Here is a 22,755-nt window from a genome sequence, read left to right as displayed (position 1 = left end):
CACACACCCAATTAAATGCAAGAATAATAATGGTAAACCATTTCCCGTGGTCTAGCTCATCAATAATGTATCTGTCAAACACTATTCTTTGTTTGAACAGTCTAATCAACACATGAAATTAACATACAGAAAATTAAAATAAAGAACAACATTTATAACATGGTTTAATCATCATATACAAACACAAAGAAAATCATAACCCAAGATTTTGATCCCATATATTGGACCAAACATCGTCTTCTAATACAAATGGACTATGCTAAATGTGATGATTTTTTTTATATTATTGCAGGTATTAAGAACCGCAAGAAAGACAAGGTTGTCTATGATGAACAGACTCATTCAAGGAAGCGTCCCCATGGTTATGATCATGTGAATGATGATAAATATGTGCCCATCATCGAGGCCAAGATGACTGATGGTACGTTATATATCTTAAATTATTTAGTAGTTGACCAGTTCTCAATTTCTTTTCGTGTTTGGTATAATCAAGACTCAAGATTTTTTGGTGAATGTCTCGTACTTAATAGAACAACAATAGTTTTAGGCGATGGTTTAGTGTATTCTTGCAAGATGTTGTTGGAGTAGTGCGATATGGCGAGTAGCTGTCCCATACGGATGACCAAGACCACTCTACGACTCAACCTAACAGTCAACTCAGGAACGAGATTCTGAAGAAAATTCTTTGCCACCTCGCAATCGAAGACCGCCAGCTAAGTATGCAGACTATCATTGTTCCTTGTCTTCTATTTTGTCATTTTATGAACCAAAAACATACAGAGAAGCTGCATCTATTCCAGAATGGCAAGATTCAATGGATGATGAATTGGAAGCACATGCAGAGGCAGGCACATGGGAAATGGTGGACCTTCCTCCTGGAAAATCAGTTGTTGGAAGCAGATGGGTCTATAAAGTTAAGACCAAGTCAGATGGTGAGTTTGAACAATGTAAATCACGAGTTGTTGCAAAAGGTTATACACAAGAGTATGGTGTTGACTATGAAGAAACGTTTGCACCAGTGGCCAGAATGGTTACAGTTCGTACATTACTTGTTGTTGCTGCAGCACGATAATGGGGGCTTCATCAAATGGACGTGAAAAACGCGTTTCTTCATGGTGAGTTACAAGAAGAGGTTTACATGCAACCTCCTCCCGGTTTGCCTCATGAACCTAATCAAGTATGTAAGCTTCGACGGGCATTATATGGACTCAAACAAGCACCTCGTGCTTGGTTTGAGAAGTTTAGCAATGCAATTCTCCAGTATGGCTTTACACAAAGCTTCTGTGATTCAGCTATGTTTGTCAGATCGTCAGAAAAAGGAATTGTCATTCTTCTCTTGTATGTTGACGACATGGTTATTACTGGCAGTGATCTACAAGGTATTACTGAACTCAAATCATATCTCGGTGATTGTTTTAAGATGAAAGATATTGGATCTTTAAGTTACTTTCTTGGCATTGAAGTTGGCATGTCACCCACTGGTTATTTCATATCACAAGTCAAATATGCATCTGAGATTCTACAGCGAGTAGGGCTATCTGACAATAAGGTAACTGATACACCTCTTGAATTGAATGTAAAATACAGTCCTACAGATGGGACTCTATTGTCTAATCCAACACTGTATCGTCAACTAGTAGGGAGTCTAAATTACTTGACCATTACGAGACCAGACATAAGTCATGCAGTTCACATAGTCAGTCGGTTTATGTCTGCTCCAAGATCTACTCATTATGCAGCTGTTCTCAGAATTCTAAGATATATCAAGGGGTCTCTTCATCAAGGTATGTGTTTCTCATCAAAGTCTGATCTCACTCTTCAAGCTTACTCAGATTCCGTTTGGGCTGGGATGTTACAGATAGAAAATCTATTACAGGTTATTGTGTGTTCTTGGGAGACTCGTTGATTTCATGGAGAAGTAAGAAACAAAGTGTGGTTTCTCGTTCAAATGCTGAAGCAGAGTATAGAGCACTTTCTCACACCACATCTGAACTCATTTGGTTACGGTGGCTACTTCGTGATATGGGAGTTCTAATTTCTGCTCCTACACCACTGTATAGTGATAACAAGGCTGCTATTCAAATTACACACAATGATGTCTTTCATGAGCGTACAAAACATATAGAGATAGATTGTCATTTTACTCGTCATCATTTCAAGAAAGGTACAATCACTCTTCCACATGTTAAATCAGAATTTCAAGTGGCTGAACTTTTCACCAAGATTCACTCTGCAGCTCGTCTTCGATTCTTAATTTCCAGACTCAAGATGTGTACTCCACCACCTTGAGTCTGAGGGGGGGTGTTAAGATATGGTCAAGATATGATATATCTTGACATTATTGTGTTTGTTATTTGGTTGTAACTGCATATATATTATTTTTGTATATATCCTAGATATTGTTAGGTGTATCTTTTATTTGCTTTATCTAGTTGTTAGGTGTATCTTTTATTTGCCTTATCTAGTTGTGTAAACATATATAAATAAGGATTTTGCCTATCAATGAAGATAAAGAGAATTATTCTCACAACTACATTAGAATCTCTATGCTCATGTTTATCATGGCATCAGATCTAGGAAAGATCTGAGAACCAGTTTCCGCTCCAGAGAAAACATAGTAATCATGTCAAGAGAAGATTCTCAACCTATCACTGTCCGTTTTGATGGAACCAATTACAATAACTGGTCATTCCTCATGAGGAGTTTTCTTAAATGAAAGAGTATGTGGAAGTATGTCGATGGTATATAAAAGAAACCTACAGCAAGCAGTTCTGTTGAAAAGGGAAAGAAAATGAAACACAGAAAAAGGATCCAAAAGAAGAATGGGAGATTAACAATCACAGGATTCTCACTTGGGTTGGAAACACAGACATTGCTTCCATAAGCATGCAACTCACAAGTTTTGAGGTAGCCAAAGATGCATGGGATTTTCTTTCGAAAAGGTACACCCAAATCAACTTTTCTCAGAGGTATAAACTCGAACAAGATATTAGATCTATGAAACAATCGCATGATCAGTCTATTTATGTTTTTCATTCTGAGATGTCTTTAATATGGAATCAATTAGCACTCATGGAACCAATATGGACCGTAGATTTGGAATTGTGGCAGAAGTATAGAGAGGAAACGCGTTTAGTTCAGTTTCTAATGGCTTTTCGTGATGAGTTTGAGTCTGTTAGGGCATCAGTCCTTCATCGTTCACCTCTTCCCACGGTGGAAGTTGCTTTGTCTGAACTTATTACAGAAGAAACAAGGAAAAGAATCACACCGGAGATATCAGGAGTATTTGTTGTGCCCTCACGATCCAGCCCTAAAAATTTTCCAAGAAACTCAAATTCTCAAGTGCAACGTGATATGTCTCAAGTACAGTGTCATAACTGCAAGACCTTTGGACACTTGGCAAGGAACTGCAATCTCCCATCGGCCAATACATCACCTGCTGCCACAATACCTGACACACCCACAACACAGTGTGGGTATTGTAAGGAATTTGGTCACTCATCTAGATTATGCACCTCACCAACCTCAAGAAACATGAGAAGGATAAATATTAATGGAGGAAACAAATTCAATACACCTACCAGATTTACGGCAGCTCCAGTTTCATCTGCAACAGATCCATACGCAACATCGACAACCTCATCTGCATTAGTTGTACCTGGTGGTGGTTCAGCACCAAACCTTGCTGATATTCAAGAGATGATTAAACAAGCACTCTCAATTGGTAACAACCCTACAGCTGCATCTGCCTTCTCTATCTCCTCAGTTATTTATTCAACATAATGGTTTCTCGACTCAGGAGCATCAAACCATATGACTTTTAATCAAAAGTTTTTTGAAAGTCTTCATCCTGTCATCACCCCTAAGATTCATACTGCTGATGGATCAACAATAACTGCAAGTCATATAGGCTTGGTCAACAATTCAAATATCTTCTATGTACCATATGTGCTTCTTGTTCCAAATATTACAATGAATCTTGTTTCAGTTTGTCAACTGTGTGATCAAGGTTATAACACATATTATTTTCCTTTTGGTTGTGTTATACAGGATCTCAAAACCGGGAATATAGTTGGGATAGTCCGTAGAGTTGGTCGGTTGTATCTCCTTCAATCTCTTGCTCTCTCAGCGGAATCTAAAAGTCATGTCGTAGCTGCTACTCCCACTGCACCTGTGTCAATATCTCCCTTCATGTCTTGGCATTCTAGGTTAGGTCATGTTTCCTTTTCTCGTCTTTCATATATGATCAATAAGGGTTTACTAAGAGATACTCGGTTAGATAAAGAACCAAATTGCATCTTTTGTAAACTGGCAAAACAACCAGCTCTTTCTTTTAATCTTAGCACTTCTGTCTCAACTGAACCTTTTGCTCTTATACATTCTGATGTCTGGGGTAAATCTCCAATTATGTCAAAGGGAGGTGCTTTGTATTATGTCAGTTTTATTGATGATTATTCGCGTTATACATGGGTATATCTATTCAGCTCTAGAGCAGATTTTCTTATGTTATATGTTGATTTCTCAACCATGATAAAAACTCAGTTTGGTAAAGTGATCAAAAATTTTCGTGCTGATCAAGGAGGGGAATATATTTCCAATCCATTCAAAGAATTTCTTAAAACCCAAGGCAAAATTCTTCAACTGTCATGTACAGAAACTCCAGAACAAAATGGAGTTGCAGAACGTAAACACCGTCATATTATAGAGACAACTAGAACTCAGTTAATTTCTGGCTCAGTTCCTTCAAATTTCTGGGGAGAATCAGTCCTTACTGCAGTTTACACCATCAATAGAGTCCCAACAACTGTCATAGGAGGAATGTCACCTTATGAGCGTCTCTATGGTAAGAAACCAAACTATTCTGAGCTTCGAGTCTTTGGTTCAACTTTTTTTCCAGAACGTGAACGTCATAAACTTGGTCAAAAGAATGTCTTGTGTGTTTTCCTTGGTTATGGTATTGAACAAAAAGGGTACCGTTGTTATGATCATGTTAATAGAAAGCTTCGTGTCTCTCGTCATGTCACACTCTGGGAGAAAGTTCCATTCTGGTCACTTCCAAGAAGAAAATCATCATCTTTTGAGTCTTTCACTTATTCTGATCCATTTCCTAGTGAATCCAATCCTAGCACTTTTCCTATATCTACTCCTGAAATTCCATCTCCTCTAGTTGTTGATCCACCAAATATGGATGACCAAGACTACTCTACGACTCAACCTAACAGTGCAACTCAGGAACGAGATCCTGATTCTGAAGAAAATTCTTTGCCACCTCGCAATCGAAGACCACCAACTAAGTATGCAGACTATCATTGTTCCTTGTCTTCTATTTTGTCATTTTATGAACCAAAAACATATAGAGAAGCTGCATCCATTCCAGAATGGCAAGATTCAATGGATGATGAATTGGAAGCACATGCAGAGGCAGGCACATTGGAAATGGTGGACCTTCCTCCTGGAAAATCAGTTGTTGGAAGCAGATGGGTCTATAAAGTTAAGACCAAGTCAGATGGTGAGTTTGAACGATGTAAATCACGAGTTGTTGCAAAAGGTTATACACAAGAGTATGGTGTTGACTATGAAGAAACATTTGCACCAGTGGCCAGAATGGTTACAGTTCGTACATTACTTGTTGTTGCTGCAGCACGATAATGGGGGCTTCATCAAATGGACGTGAAAAACGTGTTTCTTCATGGTGAGTTACAAGAAGAGGTTTACATGCAACTTCCTCCTGGTTTGCCTCATGAACCTAATCAAGTATGTAAGCTTCGACGGGCATTATATGGACTCAAACAAGCACCTCGTGCTTGGTTTGAAAAGTTTAGCAATGCAATTCTCCAGTATGGCTTTACACAAAGCTTCTGTGATTCATCTATGCTTGTCAGATCGTCAGAAAAAGGAATTGTCATTCTTCTCTTGTATGTTGACGACATGGTTATTACTGGCAGTGATCTACAAGGTATTACTGAACTCAAATCATATCTCGGTGATTGTTTTAAGATGAAAGATATTGGATCTTTAAGTTACTTTCTTGGCATTGAAGTTGGCATGTCACCCACTGGTTATTTCATATCACAAGTCAAATATGTATCTGAGATTCTACAGCGTGTAGGGATATCTGACAATAAGGTAACTGATACACCTCTTGAATTGAATGTAAAATACAGTCCTACAGATGGGAATCTATTGTCTAATCCAACACTGTATCGTCAACTAGTAGGGAGTCTAAATTACTTGACCATTACGAGACCAGACATAAGTCATGCAGTTCACATAGTCAGTCAGTTTATGTCTGCTCCATGAACTACTCATTATGCAGCTGTTCTCAGAATTCTAAGATATATCAAGGGGTCTCTTCATCAAGGTCTGTGTTTCTCATCAAAGTCTGATATCACTCTTCAAGCTTACTCAGATTACGTTTGGGCTGGGGATATTACAGATAGAAAATCAATTACAGGCTATTGTGTGTTCTTGGGAGACTCGTTGATTTCATGGAGAAGTAAGAAACAAAGTGTGGTTTCTCGTTCAAGTGCTGAGGCATAGTATAGAGCACTTGCTCACACCACATCTGAACTCATTTGGTTACGGTGGCTACTTGGTGATATGGGAGTTCTAATTTCTGCTCCTACACCACTGTATTGTGATAACAAGGCTGCTATTCAAATTACACACAATGATGTCTTTCATGAGCGTACAAAACATATAGAGATAGATTGTCATTTTACTCGTCATCATTTCAAGAAAGGTACAATCACTCTTCTACATGTTAAATCAGAATTTCAAGTGGCTGAACTTTTCACCAAGATTCACTCTGCAGCTCGTCTTCGATTCTTAATTTCCAGACTCAAGATGTGTACTCCACCACCTTGAGTCTGAGGGGTGTGTGTTAAGATATGGTCAAGATATGATATATCTTGACATTATTGTGTTTGTTATTTGGTTGTAACTGCATGTATATTCTTTCTGTATATATCCTAGATATTGTTAGGTGTATCTTTTATTTGCCTTATCTAGTTGTTAGGTGTATCTTTTATTTGCCTTATATAGTTGTGTAAACATGTATAAATCAGGCTTTTGCCTATCAATGAAGATAAAGAGAATTATTCTCACAACTACATTAGAATCTCTATGCTCATGTTTATCACTTGGAATATGTTAACCATGACGCCGCTACAAATCAATGAAGCTACTTATAAAATGGTAACAATGGTGACGCTTGTTAATCTCTACTTGGTTCGTATGCCCAATTCATCAAGGTCAGTGATGAAATTTGTTGATTAACGAAGAACAATTTCCTAATGCTGAAGGTAATGTTCCTCCTATCAAATTCCAATCTAAACAAAGATGATGAAGTTCTTGAAGAGAACTAAAATTTCAGGAATTCCTCCAATGAACGTGTTGAACCGGAGTTACAAATTGATGAAATGTGATTTAGAATTCTGAGATAACTGTTTGGGGATTTCAACAGAAAATGAATTAGAAGAAATTTCACCAAATAAGATTCGAAGGAAGGTCGCCGGAAATTGAAATTGATAAGTATCAGAAACAAAGGGTTCCAAGTTCTAATATTCACAAAAATCTATCCAAATTTCAAAAATGTAGACACACTTACGGTTAATTCCTTTCTTCTTTCTCTTCTTCTTCACCTCAGGTAGCAACACATCACCTACTTCTACTTCTTTTTTTTTTTTGATGAGAAAAGTTCAAATATTAATTAACCAAGTACAATAGTTCTACAATTTCATTTTTTTCAAAAACATTGGAAACGATGCTTTCTGACTGAATTTTCTGTTGAATGTGTTTCGAAAGATGTTGTATTCTTCTAATTCTTGCTTCCTTTTCTATTGAATCTGTTGTTGAATTGTGAACTATGTTGATGAATTTTATCTTGGCTTGTGGAAGGTTCTATAGCAAGGAGTATATGTGCCCAATAGTGTTTTGCGCCGCCCAGTCCGCTATTGTATCTTTTTTGTTGATGCAGTCTGATAGGATTTTACAATATGTGACTATGTAGACGCTGGAGAGGATATTTTCCTTTAACCAATTTAGGGCCTTCAAAACTGATTTTGATTCTGCATGTAAAGCCGACGAAGCCCAGTCTGCACCTGCAAAAATATGCATAAAAGATTCATGTTCTACTGAGTATAGGAAGAAAGCATGACCCATGGACCTGTTATCTTTATTAAAAGAAGCGTATGTAAAAATTATCCAATCTGAAGTGAAATTGCTCCATCTATTGGTCAAAGTTCTCTTTTCTTGAGATCCTTTATGAAGAATCTCCTTATTGCTCGGTTGCGCATTTAGGAAATTCCTAATTGCTTGGATTAAAACATAAGGATCAGGCTTAGTATTCCTAAATATTACTTCGCATCTATGCTTCCACAGGAACCAGGCTACTGTAGCGATTTTTTCACATTGCGTTGAGAAATTAGAACTAGATATCCACGTATCAACCCACGAGACAATAGAATCTGTTTGGATTTGCGAAATGACTATGTTAAGATCGCAGCCAAACCAAACTGCTCTAACGAAAGGACAGTGTCTGAAAAGATGATCTTCTGTTTCCGCTTCTTGAGAATTGCAAAGTTGGCACTCTAGGGATATTTCTGTATTGTGAGCTGCTAATCTGCTATTTGTTGGTAAGGCTTTTTGAATCAATTTCCATATAAACAGTTGGATCCTAGGTATTGTTTGCAACTTCCAAATATTTTTCCAAGAAAAATTGATATTTTCTTCATCATTGTTTCTCTGATTGATCAGGTGGTTGTAGATATTTTTTGCCAAAAAATTCCCAGAAGAATGGTGCGCTCATCTGATTTGTCCTTCTTATCCTTATTCGGGGTAATTGTTAGAATTTTTTCTTTAATCTCCGCGGGAAAATATTTATCTAATTTTCCTATATCCCAATCACCTTCAGAAGTTAGAAGTTCATGAACCTTTTTCGGGATCAGATCAGTCTTATCAACTGGGTGATTTAAGGGACTTGAGTTAGGCAGCCAATTGTCTTCCCATATCCTTGTATTTTCCCCATTTCTTACTTGCCAAATGTAGTTGTGAAAAAACAGACAAAAAGAAAAAAACAGTTTAGTTTTTAGATTTATCATGTTATTTGTGCCGACTTGTCGCCTCGGCATTGATTGAAGGCACTTATTTTTATTTTAGAGGTCTCTTTTAGAGCGCGTTTGAAACAGAAGTTAGGAAGCAAAACTAGTGTTTTTACAGAAAAGTTAATTTTTGTGCTTCTATAATAATTGTCAAATTGGCTTCTGATTTTACGACCTTTAGAAATTTCGAAAAGCAATTTTTGAGCGTACATCCAAACACCCTATTATCATTTATATGAGTAACCCACATGATCTATGATAAAATGACAAATGAGATAATAGTTACACGAGAAAATAAAATGAGAGAATAGTGACAAACGGAAGGTTTTAATTTCTTTTATTTCCTTATAGCATGTTTAGAAGTCGAAAATGAAATATTTTTGCTTCATAAAAAGTTAATTTTTTTATTTTTAAAGTCATTTTGCAAAAATTGAGTATTCAAACTAACTTTTGAGTTTTTTTATTTGAAGAAGTAAACAAACAACTTCTACAATAGTATCCAAACAATCTATTAACTTAGTATTGTTACACCCTTTATTACGTTACAATAAAGATTTTGATTCATCTTGTGGCATCAAGTTAAGATACTTATCCATTTTGTGTTAATTCAAGCAATGAAGCCTTTGTTCTCTAGGAGCATCCAAAATAAAGATTTTTGATTCAATGATATCTAGATTTGGAAGTAGATTGCAGAATTTGCGCGGAAGATATTGTAGCCAAGCTGTTAGAACTGTGATAGTTAAGTCAATTTTTGAATTTTTACCCATCTACCAGATGGGTTATTATAAGATTCCGAAAACGTTACCAACCAACTCGTTTTCCAACAAAGAAATTTTTGTGGGGAAAGAATTATTATTTTGTTTTTTTACTAAGTTCAATAATTTATTAAAGCAAAGAAAACGTAAATATAAGAATTATAAAGAGGGCTCAAGTCCCCCCACCCCCATAAACCAAAAGGGTGAAAAATAACAGCAAATAGCACTAAAAGTTCATAAAAAGCTCCTAGACACAAATATCTAACAAAAAGAAGAAAATATAGGAATTAAAAACGTTTGCCCCCTTTCCCACCCTAAAATTCCTCTTCTTAGGTTGGAAATAGCAAGTATTTCTGCCAAAACATCATGGTCTCCATAAAACTCATTATAATCATCTTCATAAATATCCCTATGATTTTTTCATAAACATCTGGTGGGGAAAGAAGGATGGTAAAAAAGGTTGTTTTTTAAAAGACTGGATGGATCTCAACATTCCAACATCCCTAGGAGGGCTAGGATTTAGAGACTTAGAAGCAAACTATTCAGCACAAACTAGGAAGGCTTGCTTGGAATCTTCTAGACAACCCGGACTCGGTCTGGGCTCAAACTCTGAGATCCGTCCACTATAGAAAATGTAGACATCCTCTTGACCCAAATGTCGGCACTACATGACCTTGGATCTGGTCTTGCATTTAACAGGGGCTAGAGATAATTAAACCCCATTGCATACGGGAAATAGGCAATGGCCAATCGATCCATATAACAGAGGATAAATGGTACCCTAGCACGTTAGAATACTCAGTTGCCTGATAACATTTTCCTGGTCAGCCACTTTATCGATGTAGTAAACCAGTATTGGAATGTTAACGTCCTTCACTCCATTTTTAAACAAAGTATTGTCCATACTAACTTTCAAATCCTTATACGACTTAATAGAAATAATACCATCAAGTAGAAACTAAAACTGAATGGAAAATTCACCACAGCTTCCCTCTATCATAGCATCAAAAAAATTTGAGACTATTACCAATTCCCCCCGGGGAAAAATTTGGAGTATGGAAACTGCTCCAAAAGTTACTTTATCCATATTCAAATGCATGCATAATATTGTCCCTATAGATGATAAACTTACTAAGTATGTTGACATGCTAAACACATGCTCCATTTGCTCTCAACCAAATGAAACTTTGAAGCATATATTTATGGAATGTCCTTTTGCTAGGATTGTTTGGTTTGCCTCTTTTGCAAATCCTTTTGTGCTTGGCATCCCTGACTTATCTTTGCAGTAATGGATATTAAGTTGGAGTACCATTCAAGTTGGTTGGGACACCGAATTGGGTCCTTGGAATGCTTTCTGTGCAGCTATAGTTTGGCACATTTGGCTAGCTAGATGTGATAAGGTGTTTAAAGGAATCAACGCAAACCCCCAACACATACATGCAAGAGATGAATTATTATGGAGGGATAATTGGCAGGACAACCAAAGAAACAAGAACAACTCGCAGTTAGAACGACACCAACTCAAACGAAATATTGGAAATGTCTAGATTTAGGAACATCCAAAATCAACAGAGCTGCCAAATGGGACCAATCAAATAAATTTATGAAAACAACAATGATTCTAAGAAACACTTTAAGTTATTGCAGGGAAGTGAAGATTATTGGACTCACAACGTTGAATAGGGATGTTGGAGTTGGATAGGTGTTAGCGGCTATTGAGGTGTGCAAATGGGTATTAGAACTTCAAGCTCTCACCATCAACATTGAAGCTAACAACACCAACCTAATCAGGCTCATATCATGACTTCCAAGTAGTATAGATTGGCAAGCTAAAGCTCTGTGGTAAAACAAAATTCCAAATCTTTTGAATGTTTCTATTTCTTCAAAACTTTTCATTTACTCTTCAGTTAGTAAATCTGCAAACCAGGCGGAAATTGCATTAGATGATGTTTCTGCTAATGCAACAACTACCTGTAACTATGTGGGTTATCAACAACTATCCTCAAAACTATCAACACCAAGTTTGTTTTGACTTTTAATTTTAATCTAAGGTTTTTCTTGTATAAAAAAAAGGATTAATCTTGTATCCTAGTACAAATGTGGGTTGTGTGGGTCCCATGGAAATGTGGTCAGCCACACACCCAAAATGCCGACAATATGTACTCAAAAACGTTGATGACGTACGTCAAGAATTTTTTTCTACTTTAAAACTGTGTAAGGAAAACTATTCTGGAAAAAACCTGAGCTCAGAATAAGGTAGGTCACCGCCATGAAATTTCAACTGTGTCAAAATTGCGTCAGGAAAACTGCTTGGGACAAAATTTGAATGCTTGCGTTGGGAAAACCACTAAGAATAAAACCTAAAAGCAAAAAAAAAAAAACAAAAACAAATCATAATAATACCGAAGTCGTTGCTAGTGTTGCCTCGTTAAAACCTCATCAGGATTATCACATTAGACAAAAACTGACCATAGGAAAATAGTACAGACTAATGATTGTGCTGGAAACGCATATGTTGCCTCGTTAAAATCTTGCAAGAAAAACCCCTCCAGACAATACCTTGGCGAAGTGGAAAAAGTACATCGTGATTAGGTCCAGTGGAAGATTCTACGAGTTTACTCTCCCTAAAGTATGACTTTCTTAAAGCGGTAGGTAGTGCAAACATAATACAGTTTTTAGAAAACTACTTATTTTTTACAGTTTATGGAGAATTGACTGCCAGAGTTTGTGTCGGGTGCATACATACCATCTTACACCTCATTTAAATCCTTCATTTAATGCAAAGTAATTCTAGTTTGTCGCTTTAACTTCATACACAATAATAAAAAGGCTTTTGTAAACTCAGTTATATCGTAGAATAAATTTTAGCCTTTTAAAGGTGTAACATGCAAAACAACAACAACATGATAATGTGCACATGATACTCTATCATGGTACTTCTGGACCATGTTATCAATAATTTCTATGTACGTAACACATATATCATCTTCCACCCTAAGGGATCACATATTAATATTTCTAATTTAAAAGCACAACAAGTAACATAAATATCAAAATTGGATACGCTAGTCTATACAAACAATCTATGCTAGCATGTCCTCGAACTTGATGCTGAGAAAATATTTCAATTTCAACTAGTTCTCATGATTTAGTCCAAGCGTGGATTTTAACGCTATTAAGGGCTCTTCAAAAAGCCAAATATGATATCATGAGTTTATCTGGATTTTAGTCATTTTGTAATAATGTAAAGCACACAAAGGATTGTTCACAAAAATTCTCCAATTTGAAGTGGTGATTATGACTTAATATCACGCCTGACATTACACACAAGATCAGAAGGCTGCTTGATTCAAAACTAGAATCTTCAGTAATCACCAAACAGTAGTCATAACAAGATGCAACATGATTCCTTCAGGGACTACCACGCTAAAATGCATCAACATTAGGGGAATATTTTTAGTTTTAAGGGACCAATCAAGGGGTTCAACAATAAACCCCAAAATTGCACTTAAAGGGGTTAGATTACTCTCTCTCCTTGTTTCATTTTACTCGTTAACCTGTAACACTCATGCATCATAATTTTACGTTGTGAATAGGATCCGAACTTTGAGCTTTTCTGAGAGATTCCAATCTATATCTTAGTTTGATATGATTGGATTATTTACCTACCAATCACGATTTCGATGTTCCTTAATAAAGGTGTACATAACCATTACCGTAAGTATAAATAATCGACAATCGTATAGATCTCACACATTTCTCTAACACATGTATATTCAATAAATGGTTCACATACTAGTACCAGCGCCACTTCAGAGGAATTATAAAAAAAATCATCTTTAATGAATTATATACTTAGAGGATGTGAATCATATTCTGATATTCTCCACGGGCGCTATCTATAGTTTCTTCAAGAGCACTACATACTATAAAAGTGATTGGATTCTTTTATGAGGCATAAATAAGACAGTCGTTCACACTTTAAGTGTGTGTAAACTCCCGACTTGTTCACTGCGAAAGGATACGCGTACCTATGGACCATTTCGTAAATTCAAATGTCCAAGGTACGCGTACCGAGCATGCATACTCTAAAGGAATTCACAAACTCAGTCCCTTGAGGTATGCGTACTAGGTACGTGTACCTACCCTTATTCCAAAACTCAGATGACGATGGTACGCGTACTTGTACGTGTATCGTCTTGTATCAAGAATTTAATAGTTCTTTAAACTCTCTTTAATAAGATTTTAAACTTTCCAATTGCCACAGATGATAAACACCATTGCTTGGGAAATTTTCAAATGATTAACTTGAAACAAGCATAGTTCATGAACAATAAATTGTTTTAAACTATTTTTTCAAGTATATGAATACTATTGGTAGAATCATATTTCGAGATATTTAACAAGACAAGCTCGACTCAAAATTTCTTGTTTGTAATATCTACTAGAATTCATATGACATAGTCTCATATAGATAAAATGGAAGTATTTGTGAGTTAATAGAATGGTTTAGTCTTCACATATCTCTTTGTTGATAAAGTTCTCCAAATATCTTCGTTTGATCTCTAATCTTCGAGGGTTATTCAGATATAACCTAGTCCGATACTTGACTTTAATAGACTAGAAATCAAGATATAGTTTTATGCTACTAATATTGAGAACAGGTTTGAGATAAAAAAACTTGTGAATTCGACCGAGTAGTGCTCTAACAGTAAAGAACATTATCTTAGGGAATCAGTTGTGTATAGCCTTGCAAGGTTCAAGAGACGTAAGGAACACAACATCAGTTGAATTTCCTAGGAGCATGAATTCTGTCTTAACTACATTATAGTCCGAAGTTTGATAATAGGCCAGTGTCTGTAGTGGTTTGGAACAGTTCGATATTCAAATTTGAATAAGGTCCCAGGGTTTTTCTACAATTGCAGTTTTCCTCATTAACAAAACTTCTTGTGTCTTGTGTTTTTACTTTTCCATATTATATTGTTTTATCTTTATGATAGGAATATCACAAGTAGTACTAATCAATTTTACTAGATAAGTCCATATTAATTGTGATCGATTAAAAGACTCGTTCTTGTAAAATTTGTATCTTGAAAGATAAATAACATGTTTCATACTTAGAAGAATTCAGATTCAATTATTTGGATACGACTAGATTGATCTTGGATATTGATTTTTGAGATCGTCCAAGTATTCTTGTATGCAATCAGGTTCACCGACTTTGTTGTCTTGACTTTCTGATTGTAAAGAGGTAGAGATATAAACTCTATATACATATTATTCAAGGATCATTAAATTGGCCTACTTATAATTGTATTAGGTTTTGTCCATACAGGTTGCCGTAAAAATTTGGTGGTGTACTTGGTACCCTGTCCTTTTCAATTGGTATCAGAAGATGCAAGCACTTTTAGACCTAACAAGACTGTGTTTGTGGTGATATGAATCTTCGGAGAAGAGTTCAATCTCTGATAATGTGTCACTAGTTATTAAAAGTTTTGTCTTTATGGATTATATTTATGAGATCGGATCTTCTTCTCTCTCGAAAATAGATGGACATTTTGTTCCTATAAAACAATCAGGTATTGGCAATTATTATCCATGCTACCTTATTGATGAGGATGACTCAGAAGTGGAAAGGGAAGCATCCAAAGAAAGTGCTAAGGTTCTTAAACATCTTATAATTCAGGCTTCTGAAGTCAACAAGCTGAAAAAAAAATTCAATACTCTCACTAGTAAGGTTAATGAAAAGGATTCACGAGTAAGGATTCTTCTCGAAGAAAAGGATGAAGTGGATATCCGAATTATCTCGCTTGGGCCACAACTTGAGAAATATGACTTAAGACTTAAACGAATACAGGATACTCCTCATACTCCTTGTAGTGTTTGTGAATTTGAAAGAATAACGTTTTCCTTGGCCTTTGAGAAAATTAAGGAGTTATAAAAGGTGATTTCCGATGGTACACATAATGTCCTAACAGAATCTTCCTTAGAAGGCCATACTCAAGGTGTTACTACCTTGAAAACGGATAAACTATCAAAATCATTTGAGCAAGAAAAAAAAATTACCCCAAGAAGCAAAAGTACTTATGGTAGTTTTTGTGTCAACTATACTCCTTTTGATCCCATCAGAACTCAGAATCTCTATTACTTCTGTGATAGAAGGACATGTTCGAAGGAAGTATATGCTTAGATTGGAGAACAATCGGTTTGAGTCTCTCCAAAACACCTTGAATCTCATCTTAAAAGGTGTAACTAACATTCAAAATTCAAAACCACTTGGTTTGAAAACAATGGGTATTGGTTCTAAAATATCATACTCCAACAATGTTAGTTCTGCTTATGTTAGAGCATAGCTCGGTCGACCTCGCATGCGTTGCTACCTCAAGCATGTTTGCCAATGTTAGTGGGCAAAACTATAAGTCTTGATTTATAGCCTACATAGTTAAGTCTCGGACTAGGATAGAAAAGTGTAGTTGAGCTCAAGGACTTCATGGTGATTCATCATACAACGACGAAAATTTACTCAAGGAACCATGAAACTTCATCAACAAAAAGGTATGTGGAGACTTGAACTTATCTATCACTCAAAAGTCTATCTCTTCTATCTCCTACTTCTTATGAGACAAAAGTCGTGTGCTATATAGACTGGATCATACACATTTGATATTTCGATCCGAGTATATCTCGCCTATCTATATCTCGAAATCATGTGTTGGTAAAGCGTTTCTCTTTGATCAAGTTTACCTTCACCTAGTGACGAAAGTCATGAAAAGTTTCAACTACTTTGAGAATTGCTCTGACGCGAAACAGTCTGTGAATAACGGCTATATAACGCCCTCTGAGAATGTCTCAATGATTGGAATGAGAGTTTAGATTACATAACCATGTATTCCTTAATCCGAAGTTTTCGAACTTTGTTGATTGAGAGAAACCGGAGGAATTGGCTTTGCCAAGTCCGCGAACCCAGTCCGCAAACTGACGGAAGTTCTTGTACCGAGAATTTCTGCTGGGATTTTCCAAAAACTCGTTTGCGTGTAAGTCCGCGAACTGGAGAAAGTCTCTTTGTCGAGATTTTCGGCTGAGTTTGGAAAACTCCACCGGTTGTCTTAAGTCCGCGAACTTGTTTGTGAGCTTAAGAGGTTATGATCTAAAGATGTGCTCTGAACATGAAACTTAAATTACTAAGGAAACCGTGGATATAAAGTTCATGAGCCGATTCAATCGAATCGAATCACCTTTGTTTCAATTGTGTCTTGTGTAGTTACATAATATCTCATAGCAATTGAACATCTCTTTAACTAGTTCATTTGAGTCAATTGAACTAGTTATGGTGAAGAAGAACAAGGTTAATATGAAATGCTCATATAGTTAACCTTTTGGGTTACTATGTTGAACCAACATACACGTACACGTTTGGGCATGGTTTTCACAAACCCAGTAAACATCTACCCAAGTGTGTGTGACAAGCTAAGTTTTCGATCTAACGATTTAGAAATATTAACTTGAATCTAAATCAGGTTTTCATCTAACGGTGAATATGGATTGCTTTGTAACTAAGGAAAAACCCTGATTTGAAGACTATATAAAGGAGACATCTAGCATTGTGCAAAACTAATCCCCACACGTCTGTGTGATACTAGTGCGCTCGCTAGAGTCGATTCTCCTTTAACCTTTGGTTTTCTTCTCTAAAACCAGGTTAACGACTTAAAGACTTCATTGGGATTGTGAATCCATACCGATACTATTTTTATCGTAGTTGTGTGATCTGATCTTGCCTCTTCTATCGTACGAGTACAATCTTTGATTGGATTGAGATCGTGAGAGTTCTCCAATATGCAAGATAACGAAGTCACAAACATCTTCGTCTCACTGTTTGTGATTCCTCGACAAACTGCCTGTGTAGTCAGGAAGGATTGTAAAGAGGTGATTGATTAATCTAGGATGTTCTTCGGGAATATAATACCGGATTATCAATTGGTTCCTGTTCACCTTGATTTCATATCTTAAGGCGGAACAAAACCTAGGGTTTATCTGTGGGAGAGATTTATCCTTTGATAGACTTTTCTGTGTGAGACAGATTTGAGTCTGCAATTTTGGGTTGCAGCAACTCTTGGTTGTGGGTGAGATCAGCTAAGGGAATCAAGTGCGCAGTATCCTGTTGGGATCAGAGGCGTAGGAGTACAACTGTACCTTGGATCGGTGGGAGACTTATTGGGGTTCAACTATAGTCCAGTCCGAAGTTAGCTTGGAGTAGGCTAGTGTCTGTAGCGGCTTAATACAGTGTGTATTCAATCTGGACTAGGTCCCTGATAGGTGTTGTAAAGCACCTAATTTTATATCTAGTATTTATGCTTTCTTTGTTGTTATCCTTATGAATTGCATCTCTTATGTTTAGTTTTGAGTTATTAGGTGCAATGGAGTCTTTTGGAGCAAAAGAAGGAGAAATCATACATTTGGAGCGTAAAAGGGCAAAAATATTAATTCACAGGCGAGTTATGTTTAGAGCAGACTAGGTTGCGCAAGGAAGAGGTGGAGAATGAACTGTCATGTGTGAGATGGTTGCCCCTTAACCACTAAATTGGGGTGCCAATAGCATTTTTGGTTCCTACACTTAACCTAAAAATCAGAGAGAACACATTTCTTCTTATCATTATTTCTTCTTATCATTAGATATTTACTCCTCACCCTCTGTCTGAAACCGAGAAGTGATGGCATCTTCGTTCAATGAAAGGGAGAAATTCAGAGAGAACAAGTGAAATCAAGAGAAGACTTCATAGAGATGATGAGGATAAAATCATAAGAAAGAATTGGGGTTTGATGTAAGTCAAATTGATAGGGAAATTATTTATGTTGTTGTTTGAGATCGATTCGATTTCAAGGGCTTGATATGTTACTGCCATGGATTAATGGGTTTTGGTGAAGTGATTATACATGGGTTCTGAGCAAGAAATCAACTGCAGCCATTAGAAGAAATCAGATTGAAAGGAAGTTAGGATTTGGATGTTCCTGAGGTGTGCTCGATTGATTCAGGGTTAGGGTTTCAAATCAGAGAAGAAGATATGGGTTAAATGTGGCAGTTGTTGCAGAAATTACAGGGGAGATTCAAATGATGAATTGTTGTTGTGTACTGGCAATGAGAGTGAAGATTAAAGTCGAGATTCAAATGGGTTTTGGTTAGTCTTTTGATGGGAAAGTTTAGAGAGGTGGTACCTCAAATTAGGTCTTGAATCTGTATGAAATTGATGCTGCAAATGGAGATATGGGTTGTATAATTAAGCTGGAACTGCAGGTTGAGGTGGTTGTGATGTTGTTGAGTTTCTGATGCAAGCTGGTAATGAAAAACAAGTTTCATTGAATGGGTTTTGAGAAAAATTACAGAATGTGTTGCTGAAGTTACAGGAGAGCTTGGATGCAGTTGCAGTTTTAACTGTGGAGCTGTTGCAGTTGAGACATTGCAGGTCATGGGTTCTGCCAGAGATTACAGGGGTTTTGTCGAAGTTAATGTAGGCTCAAATGAGATGTTGTTGGTGGTACTGCTGCCATGGTTGTGTTGTGTTTGAATCTGAGGTGGATAGGTACAGGTGAAGCTGAGGTTTATGGAGACTGAGCTCATTGCAGGTGGTGATAGTGTAGTGAGGATGCAGGAGCAATTGCAAAAATAAAATTGGAATGAACAGGTTATGCTCATGGTAGTTTCTGTAATTGCAGTGGCAGTTGTAATTGCTGGGAGTGGAGTTGGCTCTGAGATGTTTGAATGGTTGCAGATGAAGCCACAGAGATAGTGGTGGTTGCACTAGAACTAATGGATGCAGTATTGACTTGATTTTGGTGTTGCTACTGAGAGATTGTGATGATTGCCATGAAGGTTTGATCTGAAGTGTTAGATGTATGTCTAGGACATGTTTGAGCTCAATGTGCAGTTGTGTAACAAGTGGTGCAGCTGAGAAGACAGAATGGGGTTCGTTGGTGTTTGTGCAGTGAGTTTCCATGGTGGTACTGAAATTGGAGGAAATTATGGATGTGTGGCTGAAAAACTGCAATCAGGTGGAGGAAATGGGTCTCTGGTGGCGTTGTCTTACTGCTATTGTGGAGATGGACTGGTGGAGTTGCAGCTGAAGCTATGAGAAGAAGATCGCAGTCAAGAACAAGAAAGGAATGGCAGCTGAAGTGAAGGCACTGGGGATTACAAATGAAGCTTGATATGGAGTGCTGGTAGAAGACATAAATGCAGAGAAGATTGCAATCGAGCTTTGTGCTGGAATTAATATGGTGGCATAGATGAATGTTAGGTTAACAGGGAAGAAGTCGCATGCATAGTTGTTGAGGCTGTAAGTGCAGTGATGCTATGATAATGAGGTAATAGAGTTACAGCCAAAAAGAACATGCCAAGGAAGCAGTGTAGAAGGTTGTGAAGCACCATCATGGTGCACCACATTATGGCTTGCAACAGCTCAGGTTTGTGCAAAATGGCGTAGGCCAAAGTGAGTCAGATTGAGCCAGACCTGACTCATCTGTTTAGCTAACTGACTCAGTCTAGTTCAGACACTGAGTTAACTCGGCCGACTAGACCCTGACTCAGTTGCTTTGACTGGGTTGACTCGTTGACCGGTTACCGGTTTGACTTTGCCGGTCACTTGAGCTCTTTTCCGGCCAACTTCCAGCACTTTCACCAGTTTTCCTGCGGCCACTTTTGGCAAGTTTTTTACATGTGTTCTTCACACACATGGGCTTGGTGGACTTCTTGGTGATGGGCTTTTGAAGACTTGACCTAAGAAGAGCTACAAAAAAGAAAAGTTTTCTACTTTCTTGAGGATGAAGTATTTTTATACTTGGAGTTTGGAGGAGAGCGGAGACTAGGGTTTGATTATGATGAACTCAAAAGCTATGAGTAACTAAATACTATTATTGGTTATGGGATAAAAGTTGATTTCTCGAGCATGATATTTAAATCAATGGATTAGTTTTGTCTCAACTTTATTGTTTATGATTCATGGTTTATATTGTTATATAATTGGAATGCTAGTTTGGTTGAGTCCGGAATCAATTAGATTAGTCTTCATCTCTATTGCTAGATTAGGGTTATTATACGAAAAAGTGATAATTCCTGATTACAAGTAGCATAATTGTGGGTAGTGCTTGTAGTGATATATCCTACTAGTCACAAATGAATCATAACCTTTATTAAAACGAATTAGTGCTTTTACACGTTTGTTTGCATTGATTAGTCTTATTTCTTAGAACTTAATGCTCTTAGGGAGTTAAACTTAATTGTGTTTTTACACTTTAGGTTGCTTTCTAGGTAGATTTCACAATAGCATCTTTTAATGTTGTTTGTGATAAAATCGGGAAATAAACGGGATACTCTTGCGATCAAGGTATCCTAGGACTTTTAGTAAATGAAAGATTAAAATACCAATTCTAGCCATTGATGAAAATACATGTTTGTGAATGATACTATCACGTGACCAATATCTTCTCCTTTTTAATTATTCAAGTTATTTTATTTCTTTCAATTGATTTTATTGCTTAGATAAAAACAAAAATCCCTCCCTTGGTTACTAAGAAACTGAAATTTTATAACAACAAAAGCCTCTCTGTGGGAACGAACTCTTTCTTACCACATACTTCATTTAAATTTAGTTGAGTGAGAAAGTGAATTATTTTTGACGCATACGACTGCGATCAGTCCTGGGGCTTTTCTGCATTTGCGGTTTCCTCGTTAACAAAACTTTTGGTGTCTGTGTTATTTCTTTTCCGCATTATATTTTATATAATTGAAATAATACAGGTTGTGCGTTCGTGATCATCAATTGGAAATCCAACCTTTGGTTGTTGATTGATATTGATAGATCCTTGGACATTGGTCTTTGGTACCGTCCAAGTTATTCCTTGTATTTGATAAAGACTCGCTATTGATTTTAGCTTGAGTAAAAATCAAATCAAGAGAGAGATATTAACTCCTTGAGATACTTTTATCTAGATTGAGTCTGACTGTCTAGTTGATTCTCTAGCAAAGTATTTCAGAGTTAGTCCATACAGATTGTTAAGCGAAATATTGAGTGGTGTTGTTAGATCCCCGCTTTTTCAATTGGTATCAGAGCAGGCAAACACGCTAAGACCTCATCAGTCTGTGTTTGTAGCGATCTGACTCTATGGACAGAGGTGTTATCTCTATTAACGTACCACCAGTCTTCGATGGCTCCAATTACTTATGGTGGAAAATTGCTATGTGAGCTTTTCTTCAATCGGGTGATTTTCAATCATGGGTATATGTGGTTAATGGCTATGATGCTCCCGTTGTGGCAGTCGGTGATGTAAACGTTCCCAAACCTATTGGTGAATACTCCGATATTGAGATAACTGCTGCAAAGCAAAATTCCCACGGTTTGAATGCTATCATACATGCAATTACCCCAAATCTTCAGCATCATGTGACAAACTGCACTAGATCTAAAGATGCTTGGGATATCTTAGAAAACGATTTTGATGGAAACTCCAGTGAAAAGGATGTTAGGCTTCAAAACCTGAATTCCGATTGGGAGAACCTTCGTATGGCAAATGAAGAAACATTTGATGAGTTTAATCACAAAGTGTCTGAAATTGTTCATGCATCTTTTACATTGGGTAAGACTATTCCTGAAAAGGACATTGTGATGAAAATTCTCAGATCGTTGCCATCTATATACGAGTCTAAGAAGCATGCCATCGTTGAGGGGAATAACCTCGATAATATTTCCAGAAACACCTTGTTTGGAAAGCTTAAGATCTTTGACCATGAGAATACATCCAAAGTCGGTAAAGATGTTTCCTTTAAAGCACAGAAGAATACTAAATTACTGGTCAAAGGTAAGAGTGTTCATGTCTCTGAGGATGATCAGTCTGAGGATGATTTTTCGGAT

Source organism: Papaver somniferum, chromosome 5 (genome assembly GCF_003573695.1).
Source record: "Papaver somniferum cultivar HN1 chromosome 5, ASM357369v1, whole genome shotgun sequence".
Taxonomy (NCBI): domain Eukaryota; kingdom Viridiplantae; phylum Streptophyta; class Magnoliopsida; order Ranunculales; family Papaveraceae; genus Papaver; species Papaver somniferum.
This window is presented reverse-complemented; position numbering follows the sequence as displayed.